The sequence below is a fragment of the Bufo bufo genome, chromosome 2, assembly GCF_905171765.1.
Source record: "Bufo bufo chromosome 2, aBufBuf1.1, whole genome shotgun sequence".
In the NCBI taxonomy this organism is placed as follows: domain Eukaryota; kingdom Metazoa; phylum Chordata; class Amphibia; order Anura; family Bufonidae; genus Bufo; species Bufo bufo.
The window spans coordinates 252,260,849-252,275,532 of record NC_053390.1 but is presented as its reverse complement, the minus strand read 5'-3'; positions in this window follow the sequence as shown (position 1 = coordinate 252,275,532).

Sequence of the window (14,684 nt, the reverse complement as noted above, 5' to 3'; positions counted from 1 at the left end):
CTGATCTTAGGGAGACCAGCTACAGAAAACACCTCATTTAAGAGTCTCGACACAGCAATCCAAAGTGCAAAGCTCCCTGGGAAACAGTGATATGCAAAATAACCGTGGAGCCCCAATAATGGGTATTCAACACAGTGAAAGCCAGATATCCCTCAAAGGAAGGAAAACCGAGCAAAGGGGTGTCCCCATTACAGAGATCACCAAATCCACCATATTAAGTGGCCCCTATGTCAAGATCCCACTCTTGTACAAGCTTTAAGGATGTGACGGGGAAGACCAAAGCCAGTTATCCATCCACAGACAGCTGTTTCAGGGTGTTGCCCCTCATCAGTGTGGAGTAGGATTCTGGCTAACCGGGAGCAATGCCTTGGAGACAACTCAAACAAAACAATAGCTGATCTTAGGGAGACCAGCTATAGAAAACAGTGTGGAGCCTCATTTAAGAGTCTCGACACAGCAATCCAAAGTGCAAAGCTCCCTGGGAGACATTGTTGGCGGTTGGCCAGGTCGGTGGACCGCATCAATAAAGCCCGGGCGAAGTTGAATAAAGAAGTGGGGCGTTTTGTTCACAGGCAAGGTGGTTTAGTGGTACGTCATCGGGAATTGGAGGCGGCGTCGCCTCAATTCTTGAGAGCAGATGGTGTGCACCTTAACGACGTGGGCATTGACATGTGGGCATTGGGTATTCAGGAAGGTTTGGAGACGGCCCTTAAGTTGTGGCGGGACGCCCACAGGTGAGGTGTCACCGGTGGTCTTTTGGTGGCTGCTTGATATGGGATCCTGGGGAGCAATACAATGGTTAAGAGATGCATGACATGTTGGAGCCTGCATCTCATGTGGTTTGTTAATGCCGAGGATGGGGCTCCTGTTTGAGCTAAAAGGCCTACAGGGGGAGATACTTGTATACTTCAAGGATTTGGTGCCCTTGGGTCGGTGAGTGCGGCCAAGGGTAAGTTTAAAGTATAAGGGGAGACGGTTAAGGAGGATACCGCTTGTTTGGGTTGCCCTCCAGGATCCTTGTTATGGTGCAGTAGGTGATAACGTTGAAGGATGTGTTAAAGTGCATGTTATTATTATTATTCATGTTATATGGTGTAAGATGTTGCTTATAATGTGTGGAATAATAAAGTTTGTCCGTCATGGTCATTTTCACCAAAGCAAGTCAGTGTCGGTGTGATTATTTAAAGGGAACAGGTTAGGTATTATTAGCCGGAGGAAATTCTTCCATCCTATTAAGTCATAATAGCAAGGGAGCGAGGCGCAGACATAGCGTAGTGCGGATTGACTTGGGGGGAAGACTGTAGGCTAGGATGGGGTTAATGTTGTTGGGATTTGGTATTGTAAGGGTTGATTTAAACTAAGGAGGGGGTGGAGTTAGTAGGTTGGCAGGCTGTATATAAGGTGTAGAGGGAGGGGTTTTGGGCAGTTGCCAGTTTAGAGCCAGTGTGTTTCCCACCCTCCCGCCGCGGTAGCGGTTAGGTACTTGACGGCAGTTTAGGAAGGGCTGCTTGATATGGATCCTGGTGAGCAATACAATGGTTAAGAGATGCATGACATGTTGGAGCCTGCATCTCATGTGGTTTGTTAATGCCGAGGATGGGGCTCCTGATTGGACTAAAAGGCCTACAGGGGGAGATACTTGTATACTTCAAGGATTTGGTGCCCTTGGGTCGGTGAGTGCGGCCAAGGGTAAGTTTGAAGTGTAAGGTGAGAGTGCCTGTTATTATTATTATTATTCATGTTATATGGTGTAAGATGTTGCTTATAATGTGTGGAATAATAAAGTTTGGCCGTCATGGTCATTTTCACCAAAGCAAGTCAGTGTGATTATTTAAGGGGAACAGGTTAGGTATTAGTAGCCGGAGGAAATTCTTTCAAGCTATTAAGTCATTCTCCTTTCTACTCTTTATAACAAATAATGTATTGCTCCTCTTTCAGATTCTGTTGCCCAGACTACAATTCTTCAAGACACACATCGCTCCTCTGCCTCACTTCGACTCTAGTCTGACTCTCCCTAGCTCAGCCCCACACTCGGCAGAAAGTCGGACGAGCCCACTCCAACCAAGCGGGGAGAAATGGAGTGGTAAGTTCCATTCCTGTTACCAAACACTGCTAACCATACTCCAACTGCTGATGAACCAAGTGCATTACATATAATTACATTCACATTGCATAAGAAATATGTAAAATACAGTAAACAAGTACAAAATAGTAATACCCCTAACTCTGGGGTATTACAAATTATGCTCCTTGAGATGGATCCGCTCATTTATGAATGAACCATGACTTTCTGCAGAATACTTTTGCTGTTGTGTGAATGATTTAACTCATTTGAGGATGAAGAACCTGCTGTCTCCACTTGTTCATTAACTTTATATGCTTTGTTCATAGTGTGCCATACCTTACAAGCCTTTGAGTCAGCTAGTGTAGACGATATGTCACTAGGTACTAATCACTGCATACTGGGACCCCCACAGAAGACATGCCTTATTGAAGTTGCTCTAACACATTGACCTAGACATCACAATTTTGCTCTTGTCAAAGGCACACAGATCCTCACACTTTACCATTTTTCCTGTTTCCAACACAGCAGCTTCAAGAACTGACTATTCAGAAAAAAATCTGCATTTCTGTGCAGCAGATCAGGCTGTTTAAAAAGAGATCTGCTGCCCAGGAAGAATGCTTCTCTATGTGGACATGTAAGGCCCACACCCTTGTAATTACAATGGGGGAATCATGGGGGCATAGACCTTAAAAAACTTCCTTTTACCTTATTGAAGACATTAATGATAGTATAAACAATATACACACCTACATGCAGAACTCCCTAGTTTAAAGAAGTACAATTTTCTGTCTTGCATAAGACAGGACGACACCTCATGGATCAGGAGCTGGTAAAGCGGTTGGTCTGATGCACCTATAAAAGAAGAAGAATGACAGTTAACGCACATTCACACAAGAAGAAGCAAAGAACCCCACCCTCCTTCCCCCTGTTGCAATCTTTACCAGTGGGGGTAAGTTGCCTAGTGTAAGTGGGTGGACATTTTTATATATTTTGATAGTTTGAAGAGATTAATTAACTTTTTGTTATAAGCTTATGATTAATATGTTCTTACCCTTGAAAACATTGCGACCATAAAACTTACCATTAAAATTGAAATGAATAAAGTTGTGGTTATTTATATTCTAATTCTTCTAATGTGTCATTTACTTAGAGATCGGGATATCCAATACTATAAAAATGTCCAACATATGCCAGGCCCCTCACAGTGAATATACTTACTACGCTCCCCGCTGCGTGCGCAGCTCCTGGTCCCTGCATCGCCACTGCAGCTTCTCCCCGTGCGCAGATGAAAACATCCGGTGTCAGGGGAAGCAGCCAATGGCAGACGGGGTTGAGTCTCCCTAGCGTCACCCGCGATGCTATGGAGGCTCGTCCCCGCCTGCCATTGGCTGCTCCTTCCCCCTCGACACCAGATGTTTTCATCCGCGCACGAGGAGAAGTTGCAGCGGCGGTGGCGCAGGGAGCGGGGAGCGGAGTAAGTATATTCACTGTGAGGGGCCCAGCATATGGGGGACATTTTTATAGTATTGGATAACCATTTAAAGTCATAGATTCATTAAAGATTTTAAAAAGGAATTATGCCACCATGTAATCGATGTAGTGATCGCTTGTCTTCATGCATTGGAGGTGATTGCTGCATGTAAATGCAGTCCTTATCTCCACTGGCGATCAGGCAATTATCAGGGATGGTTGGTTCGTTCCTGATAATTGCCTAAACTTTCACATTCTCGTTTATGGGCAGATCTGTCATAGATCTGCAAACACGGATTCATTACAATAATACAACCGCATGCATCCGTCATGAACGGATCTGTTTGTATTATCTGTAACATAGCCAAGATGGATCCGTCATGAACTCCACTAAAAGTCAATGGTAGACGGATCCGTTTTCTATTGTACCTGATTGTTTCAGAGAAAACGGATCCGTCCCCATTGACTTACATTGTGTGCCAGGACGGATCCGTTTGGCTCAGTTTCGTCAAGCGGACAGCAAAACGCTGCAGGCAACGTTTTGATGTCCACCTCCAGAGCGGAATGGTGACTGATCGGAGGTAAACTGATGCATTTTGAGCGGATAATTTTCAATTCAGAATGCATTAGGGCAAAACTGACCAGTTTTGGACCATTTGTGAGAGCCATAGATGGATCTCACAAACGGAAACCAAAACGCAAGTGTGAAAGTAGCCTAAAAAGGACCTGAAGTCAGGGTTTTGGGTTGTTAGCGACTGAAAATTGCCAGATGAAACATATGTAAAAAAAACAATGCATCACCTGTACATGCTAAGTAACTATAACAGCCACTGTGGTTCTGCCTATGTGAAAACCTCGCCTTATTTTATTTAGCAAAACTGCAGGTAGGCTGATAACATAATAAACAGCCTTAAACGTACCTTCCAGCCCCCTCTGATGCAGTACTGCTGCTATCCTTTTTCCTGGGGCTGCAACCAGTGGTGTAATGTTTTAGTTGCGGTGAAGACGTCCCATATACCGCTGCAGCCAATCATTGGGTTTTGTTCATTGTAGCTGCACAGACGGCTCTAGAAACTCCAGTCGAACACTGAGAATACATTACTGACTGCACCCTGGGGGGAAGGATAAGTTTGAAGGCTGGCTGAAGGCTAGCCTGGATTTGTGGGAGGAGCCGGACCTTCATAATCGGCTCGGCTCACAGGGGCATCACGTCGGCTGGTCACGGACGTCCACTCTACTTCCGGGTCAGTGACGTCATCGACGAGCGCTCCACGAGACAAAGCTTTACGAAGCTTTACAGATGCCGGGTGCTAACACTTCATCCTGCCAGGGTTCACAGGATTTACTGGGCATTGTAAATGACAGGGCATTGATTGACAGGGCTCTGGTAACTGCGTTTTCCAGGTGCCATTTCTTGGGGTTGCTTGCACGTTTCATCAGGTTGATCACACCATTGTCGTTTATTTTGCTCACATCGGGTAGCTCTTGACGTAAAAATAAAATAAAAAATAAATAAAATCTTTTCTGGAGATAACTTCATGCATACACCATTAGGATAGGTTCACGCGCTAGTACAACCACGCTCTCTCACGGGAGACAGGCAGACGTTGTCTCATATCTCGTAGACTAGTGTCATACGTCATACGGTCAGTTTTCCACAATTCCTATTCTTATACATTACCTGCCACGTCTGTAGGTTCATTAGCCCGCAGTATTCGTTTATAATTGATCTGTCACGTCGCAGGTTTAAAAACTCGGGCTCGCTTGTTACGTCAGTGGAAACGACTAACATACTTCCTGTCAGTCTCGTCGGCTTTCTCATACATTCGTATCACGCTGCGTGGGAGGAAGGGGGGGGTTCTAGTCTGTCACCTTTGGTTGTTTCAGTGGTCATGTCTCAGCCTTCGGACATTGAGGAATTCGTGTCCTTGCCTCCATCTCCAAGCAGAGGGTCCAAACAAGGTAGCATCCCGTCTCTTAGGTCATGGACAGTGCCAAAGCTGACGGCTGAACTTCTGAGAAGAGGCATTCGTTCGCGGCTACAGCCAGAAAGGCGGAACTGTTCAAGTTACTTTTCCCTAGTACACCACCAGCCAGGCCTGCCACGAGCAGTGATAGCACTTCCATCAACACTTCGTTGGCGCAGATACATGCAGTGTTGAACACGCTCACAAATTCCATCCAGGATATACAAACCCGGATGGAGGTGATGGAGAAGCGTCGTGACCCCCCCCCCAAGTAGTCGGGCCGGCCAGTGTTGCGGCACCTCCGGCTGTGGTGGCAGGTACTACGCCTACTTTACTACCGACAGCTAACCTGTCACAGGGTGGGGGGGTACCTTCGGTTGCGCCAGTTTATTTCGTTAGGCCTAGTATTAAGAGGGATATTTTGGAGGGCAAGGATGTCAATTTGGCATCCTTGTTAATAGCATCCCATGACGTGGCGGAGAACAAATCCTAGCGAGGTGTCGGTGGTGCTCAAAACCAAGGACCCCAGGCTCAGTCGCAAACTGTCACTGGCTGAATTTGTGCTGGCTTTCAGTCTGTTCAGAGACGTGTTGTGTTCCGCCAGCCCCCACAGAAGAGAAGAACTGGACACTTACCTTTATAGGGTGGTGGATCTGGCACATAAGTACGGGGGATCAGCGTTCTATGACTATCACAGGTCCTTCTCGGCCAAAGCGGCAGCCATTTGGGCCCAGTTTCAGGTAGTCACAAACTGGAGCAACATTGATATGGAGCTGTTTTGCAGGCACTTCGCCAGTTTAAAATCTCCGGTGTGCGCCACTTGTCAGTCTCCTGCCCATACTACCACTTGGTGTCCATTGGCTGACCTTACAGCTGTTCCCAGTACCTCCAGAGGCGTAACCAACCCGGGTTCTAGTCAGCAGACACTTCAGTACGACAAACTGGGGAGACCGATTCATTTCTTAGGGAAAGCTCAGCTGTGTAACAATTTCAATTACGCTATTTGCAACTACAGTCAGTGCAGGTTATTGCACGTCTGTGCCACGTGTTTCAGGGCACATCCGGTCACGGTGTGCACCTTGAAGTCCTCGGCATGACTGAGCCGGGTGGATGTAGAGCTATTAGACCGGCTACTGCGGCTTCACCCAGTTCAGCCGTTCCGTTCATTCCTGGTGGAAGGGTTTTCCCGGGGGTTTCACACTGGGCTCATCACCTTGCCACAGCAGACTTTTGAATGCACTAATCTACAATCTGCCTTCATACATGCAGGTCTAGTGGACAAACTGTTAAGGAGTGAGCTGGATAAGGGCTTCGTCATAGGTCCTTTTCAGTCCCCTCCTTTTCACACATGGAGGGTGAAGCCCGGTGGGGGTGGTGCAGGGGAAGTATTCAAATAAATTTAGGTTGATTTATGACTTGTCTGCTCCTCATTCTTCCCACGTCCCAAGTCTCAATTCATTGATTCCGTCAGAGGAATTTTCTTTGAAATATTCTTCTGTGGACCAGGCTATCCAGGTCATTCTTCTGACAAGTAGGGGTGCTTGGCTGTCTAAAGCAGACATTTCTGATGCGTTCAAATTGCTGCCCATTAGACCATCTCTCTGGCAGTGGCATGGCATCAAGTGGAGAGATTTATATTATTTCGCCACTAAATTGACGTTTGGTTCCAAAAGTAGCCCCAGTCTTTTTGACAAGTTAGCGCAGGCTCTGGAGTGGATTTTGTTGGAAGCACGGGGCTGCCAGAACATCATTCATTACCTTGACGATTTTCTGTTGATTGAAAGCCCCTCACAGGTGCCTGTTGACTTGCAAGTTCTTTTGCAAGTTTTCAAGGAGTTAAATATTCCGGTTGCTGACCACAAAACAGAGGGGCCTGCACAAGTGATCACGTTTTTAGGGATCTCCTTAAATTCACGCGAGATGTCCGCTAGTCTGCCCCAAGAGAAGCTCGACAGGATCAAGTCAGGTGTCCGTTCCTTGGTCATTTCTCAGGTTTGTGCCAAGAGAGAGTTACAGTCTCTGTTGGGCATGTTAACCTTTGCCATGAGGATCATTCCTCAGGGTAGATCGTTTATTTCAAGATTGTTAGTTTATTGCAAGAAACCAGTGATTTGGACGCATCAGTTCATCTTAATGCCAACGCCCGGGCAGATCTGTTCATGTGGGACAGATTTCTCAGTGAGTGGAATGGCATTTCAATGTTTGTTCCGAGGGCCACCATCAATTCTCCACACGTGTTTTCTGATGCGGCAGCCTCGGTAGGTTTCGCTGCCATATTTGGCTCACATTGGTTGGCCAGCCTATGGCCCACGGAGGTACTACAGATGCCGGGTTTTTCTCAGACTTCGGCATTGTTTGAGATCTATCCTATCGTAGCAGCTGCTGTAGTTTGGGGGCACAGATGGTCGGGTCACACGGTGGTTTTCCACAGTGACAACATGGCGACTGCAGAGATCATAAACAAGGGTAGATCCAAATCTTTACTCATCATGTCTTTCATGCGCAGATTGACCTGGATAGCTCTGGAGCAGGGGTTTCATTTTCATGGCCTGTTTTTGGAAGGGGTGAGCAATGTTGCAGCCGATGCTTTGTCTCATTTAGATTTTTCACGCTTTTTCTTACAGAATCCAGATGCGGACAAAGTGGGCACCCCGGTACCGGACTGGCGGCTGCTGGTATTGGATTAGAATCTCTGATGGTGGTCACCAGTTTGCTAATTACGAAATCGTTGTCCGGCAGTACATTGAGGGCGTACCACCGAGCGTGGGTGTTTTTTTCTAAATTTCTGTTGACTTGTCCTAGGGGTGACACTGGTCAGGTCAAATACATGGTGGCCTTTGTGTCATACTGTCACTCAGTTCTGGCCTTATCACACAATACGATAAGGCTATACTTGGCGGGGGTGCAGCATTTTTTGGCACTTCAGGACTGGAGCCGGACAGACCTTCTGTCACGGCGGACAGGATCTATGATACACAGACAACCAAATACACAAGTGTCTAAGCTAGATGCTGGGGAAAGGTCACCTCCTAGCACATCCCTGACTTCTCTCCCTATCCTGCTAAGCCCACATTCAGACCTTGATGGTAGGAATGATGTGTCCTCGTGCCTGGACTGCAAACACCCTAGAATCCCTGAGATGGTGAAAGGGGAGAAGGGGCAGAAGACACACAAATAGCCTAGACCGCAAACAACACAAACAGAAACCAAACTTATCTGAGCTGGAACAGACAATCCTTCCTTTCTTGAATCCAAGGCCAGACTGAATTCTATAACCCGCACGGCCCTCTGGGAGTGAAGGCAATTTAAGCCAATGACCCCACCCAGAGCACCTGAAGGAAGGCGGATCCAGCATGATTCCAAAACAAACAAAAGGTTAGACACGTGCTGCCAATCTGACAGACGTCCGCACACCGTCCGAGCAGGGCATGACAGTACCCCCCCCTTCTACAGGTGACCTCGGGGCACCCCGGACCAACCTTATCCGGGTGGGCTCTGTGAAAAGCCCTAACCAGTCGGCTGGCGTTGACCTCCAGTGCCGGAACCCACATCCTGTCCTCGGGGCCGTATCCCCTCCAGTTTACCAGGTACTGAAAGGAACCCCGAAGAACTCTAGAGTCAAGAACCCTGGAGATCTCGAACTCTAAATTTCCATCGACCAGAACAGGAGGAGGGGGCAATGGCAATGGTTCCACTGGTCTCACATATTTTTTCAATAAAGATCTATGGAACACATCATGGATTCTCCAAGTCTGCGGAAGATCCAGTCGAAACGCTACTGGATTGATCAGTGCAGATATTTTGTACGGGCCGATAAATCTTGGACCCAGTTTCCAAGATGGCACTCTTAATTTAATATTTTTAGTGGACAACCACACCAGATCACCCACACACAGGTCCGGACCAGTCACACATCTCCTGTCAGCCATTCGCTTATATCTCTCACCCATCGTCTCCAAATTCACTTGTATCCTCCGCCAGATAGAGGATAAGGTAGAAGAAAACCTTTCCTCCTCTGGCATCCCAGAGGAACTAGTCCCAGAAAAGGTACCAAACTGAGGATGAAAACCATATGCGCCAAAAAATGTTGACTTACCCGTGGATTCCTGTCTACGGTTATTCAAAGCAAACTCCGCTAAGGGCAGGAATGAGGACCAGTCCTCCTGATTCTCCGCCACAAAGCACCTCAAGTAGGTCTCCAGGTTTTGATTAGTATGCTCAGTCGGTCCATTCGATTGCGGATGGAAAGCCGAAGAGAACGAAATTTGAATGCCAAGCCGAGAGCAGAACGCCCTCCAGAACCTGGAGACAAACTGCGTCCCCCTATCAGAAACCACATCCGAAGGAATACCGTGCAATCTCACGATATTGTCAACAAAATTGCGCAAGAGTCTTGGCATTAGGCAGACTAGTTAACGATATAAAATGAGTCATCTTGCTAAAACGATCAACTACCACCAAAATTACTGTTTTCCCCGAGGAACTCGGCAGATCCGTAATAAAGTCCATGAACAAGTGCGTCCAAGGACGAGACGGAATAGATAAAGGAAGGAGTGAACCAGCCGGTCGAGTATGAGCAACCTTAGATCGTGCACAGGTCTCACAAGCTGCCACGTAATCCTCAATGCTCCTACGTAACCCGGGCCACCAGAACCTCCGGGACACAAGGTCACAGGTGGACTTACCACCAGGATGTCCGGCAAGGACAGTATCGTGATGTTCCTTGAAAACCTTGTATCGCAGTTCTTTGGGAACAAACAACCTCCCTGGGGAACAGGAACCAGGAGCCCCCTCTGGGGCTCCCAACACCTCCATCTCCAATTCGGGATACAGAGCGGAAACCACAACCCCGTCAGCCAAGATCAGAGCAGGATCCTCTGAATCACATCCCCCTGGAAAACTGCGAGACAACGCATCTGCCTTGATGTTTTTGACAAAATTGAACCTGGTAAAAAACAGTGACCATCTGGCCTGTCTAGGGTTCAGACGCTTGGCAGATTGCAGGTAAGCCAAATTCTTATGACACCATTCCTCAAAGGCCAACTTTATAGCCAGCAACTCTCTAGCTCACACATCATAGTTCCTCTCGGCGACCGAGAGCTTCTTGGAAAAGAAAGCACATGGGACCCATTTGCCAGGAGAAGAACCCTGCGACAGCACCGCTCCCACCCCCACTTCTGATGCATCCACCTCCACCACGAATGGTTGAGACACATCGGGCTGCACCAGAATGGGAGCAGACGCAAAACACTCCTTAATAGTCGAAAAGGCCTGCAATGCCTCCTCCGACCAAACAGAGACGTCAGTGCTAGAGTTGAGCGAACACCTGGATGTTCGGGTTCGAGAAGTTCGGCCGAACTTCCCGGAAATGTTCGGGTTCGGGATCCGAACCCGATCCGAACTTCGTCCCGAACCCCATTGAAGTCAATGGGGACCCGAACTTTTGGGCACTAAAAAGGCTGTAAAACAGCCCAGGAAAGAGCTAGAGGGCTGCAAAAGGCAGCAACATGTAGGTAAATCCCCTGCAAACAAATGTGGATAGGGAAATGAATTAAAATAAAAATAAAAAAAATAAAAATGAACCAATATCAATTGGACAGAGGTCCCATAGCAGAGAATCTGGCTTCACGTCAGCAGAGAATCAGTCTCTTCATGCCATAGCAAAGAATCTGGCTTCATGTCAGCAGAGAATCAGTCTCTTCATGCCATAGCAGAGAATCTGGCTTCATGTCAGCGCAGAATCAGTCTTCATGTCATAGCAGAGAATCAGGCTTCACGTCACCCACCACTGGAACAGGCCACTGTCACACATTTAGGCCCCGGCACCCAGGCAGAGGAGAGAGGTCCCGTAACAGAGAATCTGGCCTGATGTCAGCACAGAATCTGTCTTCATGTCATAGCAGAGAATCAGGCTTCACGTCACCCACCACTGGAACAGGCCACTGTCACACATTTAGGCCCAGGCACCCAGGCAGAGGAGAGAGGTCCCGTAACAGAGAATCTGGCCTTATGTCAGCGCAGAATCTGTATTCATGTCATAGCAGAGAATCAGGCTTCACGTCACCCACCACTGGAACAGGCCACTGTCACACATTTAGGCCCCGGCACCCAGACAGAGGAGAGCGGTCCCGTAACAGAGAATCTGGCCTGATGTCAGCACAGAATCTGTCTTCATGTCATAGCAGAGAATGAGGCTTCACGTCACCCACCACTGGAACAGGCCACTGTCACACATTTAGGCCCAGGCACCCAGGCAGAGGAGAGAGGTCCCGTAACAGAGAATCTGGCCTTATGTCAGCGCAGAATCTGTCTTCATGTCATAGCAGAGAATCAGGCTTCACGTCACCCACCACTGGAAGAGGCCACTGTCACACATTTAGGCCCAGGCACCCAGGCAGAGGAGAGAGGTCCCGTAACAGAGAATCTGGCCTTATGTCAGCGCAGAATCTGTATTCATGTCATAGCAGAGAATCAGGCTTCACGTCACCCACCACTGGAACAGGCCACTGTCACACATTTAGGCCCCGGCACCCAGGCAGAGGAGAGAGGTCCCGTAACAGAGAATCTGGCCTGATGTCAGCACAGAATCTGTCTTCATGTCATAGCAGAGAATCAGGCTTCACGTCACCCACCACTGGAACAGGCCACTGTCACACATTTAGGCCCAGGCACCCAGACAGAGGAGAGAGGTCCCGTAACAGAGAATCTGGCCTTATGTCAGCGCAGAATCTGTATTCATGTCATAGCAGAGAATCAGGCTTCACGTCACCCACCACTGGAACAGGCCACTGTCACACATTTAGGCCCCGGCACCCAGGCAGAGGAGAGAGGTCCCGTAACAGAGAATCTGGCCTTATGTCAGCGCAGAATCTGTATTCATGTCATAGCAGAGAATCAGGCTTCACGTCACCCACCACTGGAACAGGCCACTGTCACACATTTAGGCCCAGGCACCCAGGCAGAGGAGAGAGGTCCCGTAACAGAGAATCTGGCCTTATGTCAGCGCAGAATCTGTATTCATGTCATAGCAGAGAATCAGGCTTCACGTCACCCACCACTGGAACAGGCCACTGTCACACATTTAGGCCCCGGCACTCAGGCAGAGGAGAGAGGTCCCGTAACAGAGAATCTGGCCTTATGTCAGTGCAGAATCTGTATTCATGTCATAGCAGAGAATCAGGCTTCACGTCACCCACCACTGGAACAGGCCACTGTCACACATTTAGGCCCAGGCACCCAGGCAGAGGAGAGAGGTCCCGTAACAGAGAATCTGGCCTTATGTCAGCGCAGAATCTGTATTCATGTTATAGCAGAGAATCAGGCTTCACGTCACCCACCACTGGAACAAGCCACTGTCACACATTTAGGCCCCGGCACCCAGACAGAGGAGAGCGGTCCCGTAACAGAGAATCTGGCCTTATGTCAGCGCAGAATCTGTCTTCATGTCATAGCAGAGAATCAGGCTTCACGTCACCCACCACTGGAACAGGCCACTGTCACACATTTAGGCCTCGGCACCCAGACAGAGGAGAGCGGTCCCGTAACAGAGAATCTGGCCTTATGTCAGCACAGAATCTGTCTTCATGTCATAGCAGAGAATCAGGCTTCACGTCACCCACCACTGGAACAGGCCACTGTCACACATTTAGGCCCCGGCACCCAGACAGAGGAGAGCTTTCCCGTAACAGAGAATCTGGCCTTATGTCAGCGCAGAATCTGTCTTCATGTCATAGCAGAGAATCAGGCTTTACGTCACCCACCACTGGAACAGGCCACTGTCACACATTTAGGCCCAGGCACCCAGGCAGAGGAGAGAAGTCCCGTAACAGAGAATCTGGCCTTATGTCAGCGCAGAATCTTTATTCATGTCATAGCAGAGAATCAGGCTTCACGTCACCCACCACTGGAACAGGCCACTGTCACACATTTAGGCCCCGGCACCCAGGCAGAGGAGAGAGGTCCCGTAACAGAGAATCTGGCCGGATGTCAGCACAGAATCTGTCTTCATGTCATAGCAGAGAATCAGGCTTCACGTCACCCACCACTGGAACAGGCCACTGTCACACATTTAGGCCCAGGCACCCAGGCAGAGGAGAGAGGTCCCGTAACAGAGAATCTGGCCTTATGTCAGCGCAGAATCTGTATTCATGTCATAGCAGAGAATCAGGCTTCACGTCACCCACCACTGGAACAGGCCACTGTCACACATTTAGGCCCAGGCACCCAGGCAGAGGAGAGAGGTCCCGTAACAGAGAATCTTGCCTTATGTCAGTGCAGAATCTGTATTCATGTCATAGCAGAGAATCAGGCTTCACGTCACCCACCACTGGAACAGGCCACTGTCACACATTTAGGCCCCGGCACCCAGACAGAGGAGAGCGGTCCCGTAACAGAGAATCTGGCCTTATGTCAGCTCAGAATCTGTCTTCATGTCATAGCAGAGAATCAGGCTTCACGTCACCCACCACTGGAACAGGCCACTGTCACTCATTTAGGCCCAGTCACCCAGGCAGAGGAGAGAGGTCCCGTAACAGAGAATCTGGCCTTATGTCAGCGCAGAATCTGTCTTCATGTCATAGCAGAGAATCAGGCTTCACGTCACCCACCACTGGAACAGGCCACTGTCACACATTTAGGCCCAGGCAGAGGAGAGAGGTCCCGTAACAGAGAATCTGGCCTTATGTCAGCGCAGAATCTGTCTTCATGTCATAGCAGAGAATCAGGCTTCACGTCACCCACCACTGGAAGAGGCCACTGTCACACATTTAGGCCCAGGAACCCAGGCAGAGGAGAGAGGTCCCGTAACAGAGAATCTGGCCTTATGTCAGTGCAGAATCTGTCTTCATGTCATAGCAGAGAATCAGGCTTCATGTCACCCACCACTGGAACAGGCCACTGTCACACATTTAGGCCCCGGCACCCAGACAGAGGAGAGCGGTCCCGTAACAGAGAATCTGGCCTTATGTCAGCGCAGAATCTGTCTTCATGTCATAGCAGAGAATCAGGCTTCACGTCACCCACCACTGGAACAGGCCACTGTCACACATTTAGGCCCCGGCACCCAGACAGAGGAGAGCGGTCCCGTAACAGAGAATCTGGCCTTATGTCAGCGCAGAATCTGTCTTCATGTCATAGCAGAGAATCAGGCTTCACGTCACCCACCACTGGAACAGGCCACTGTC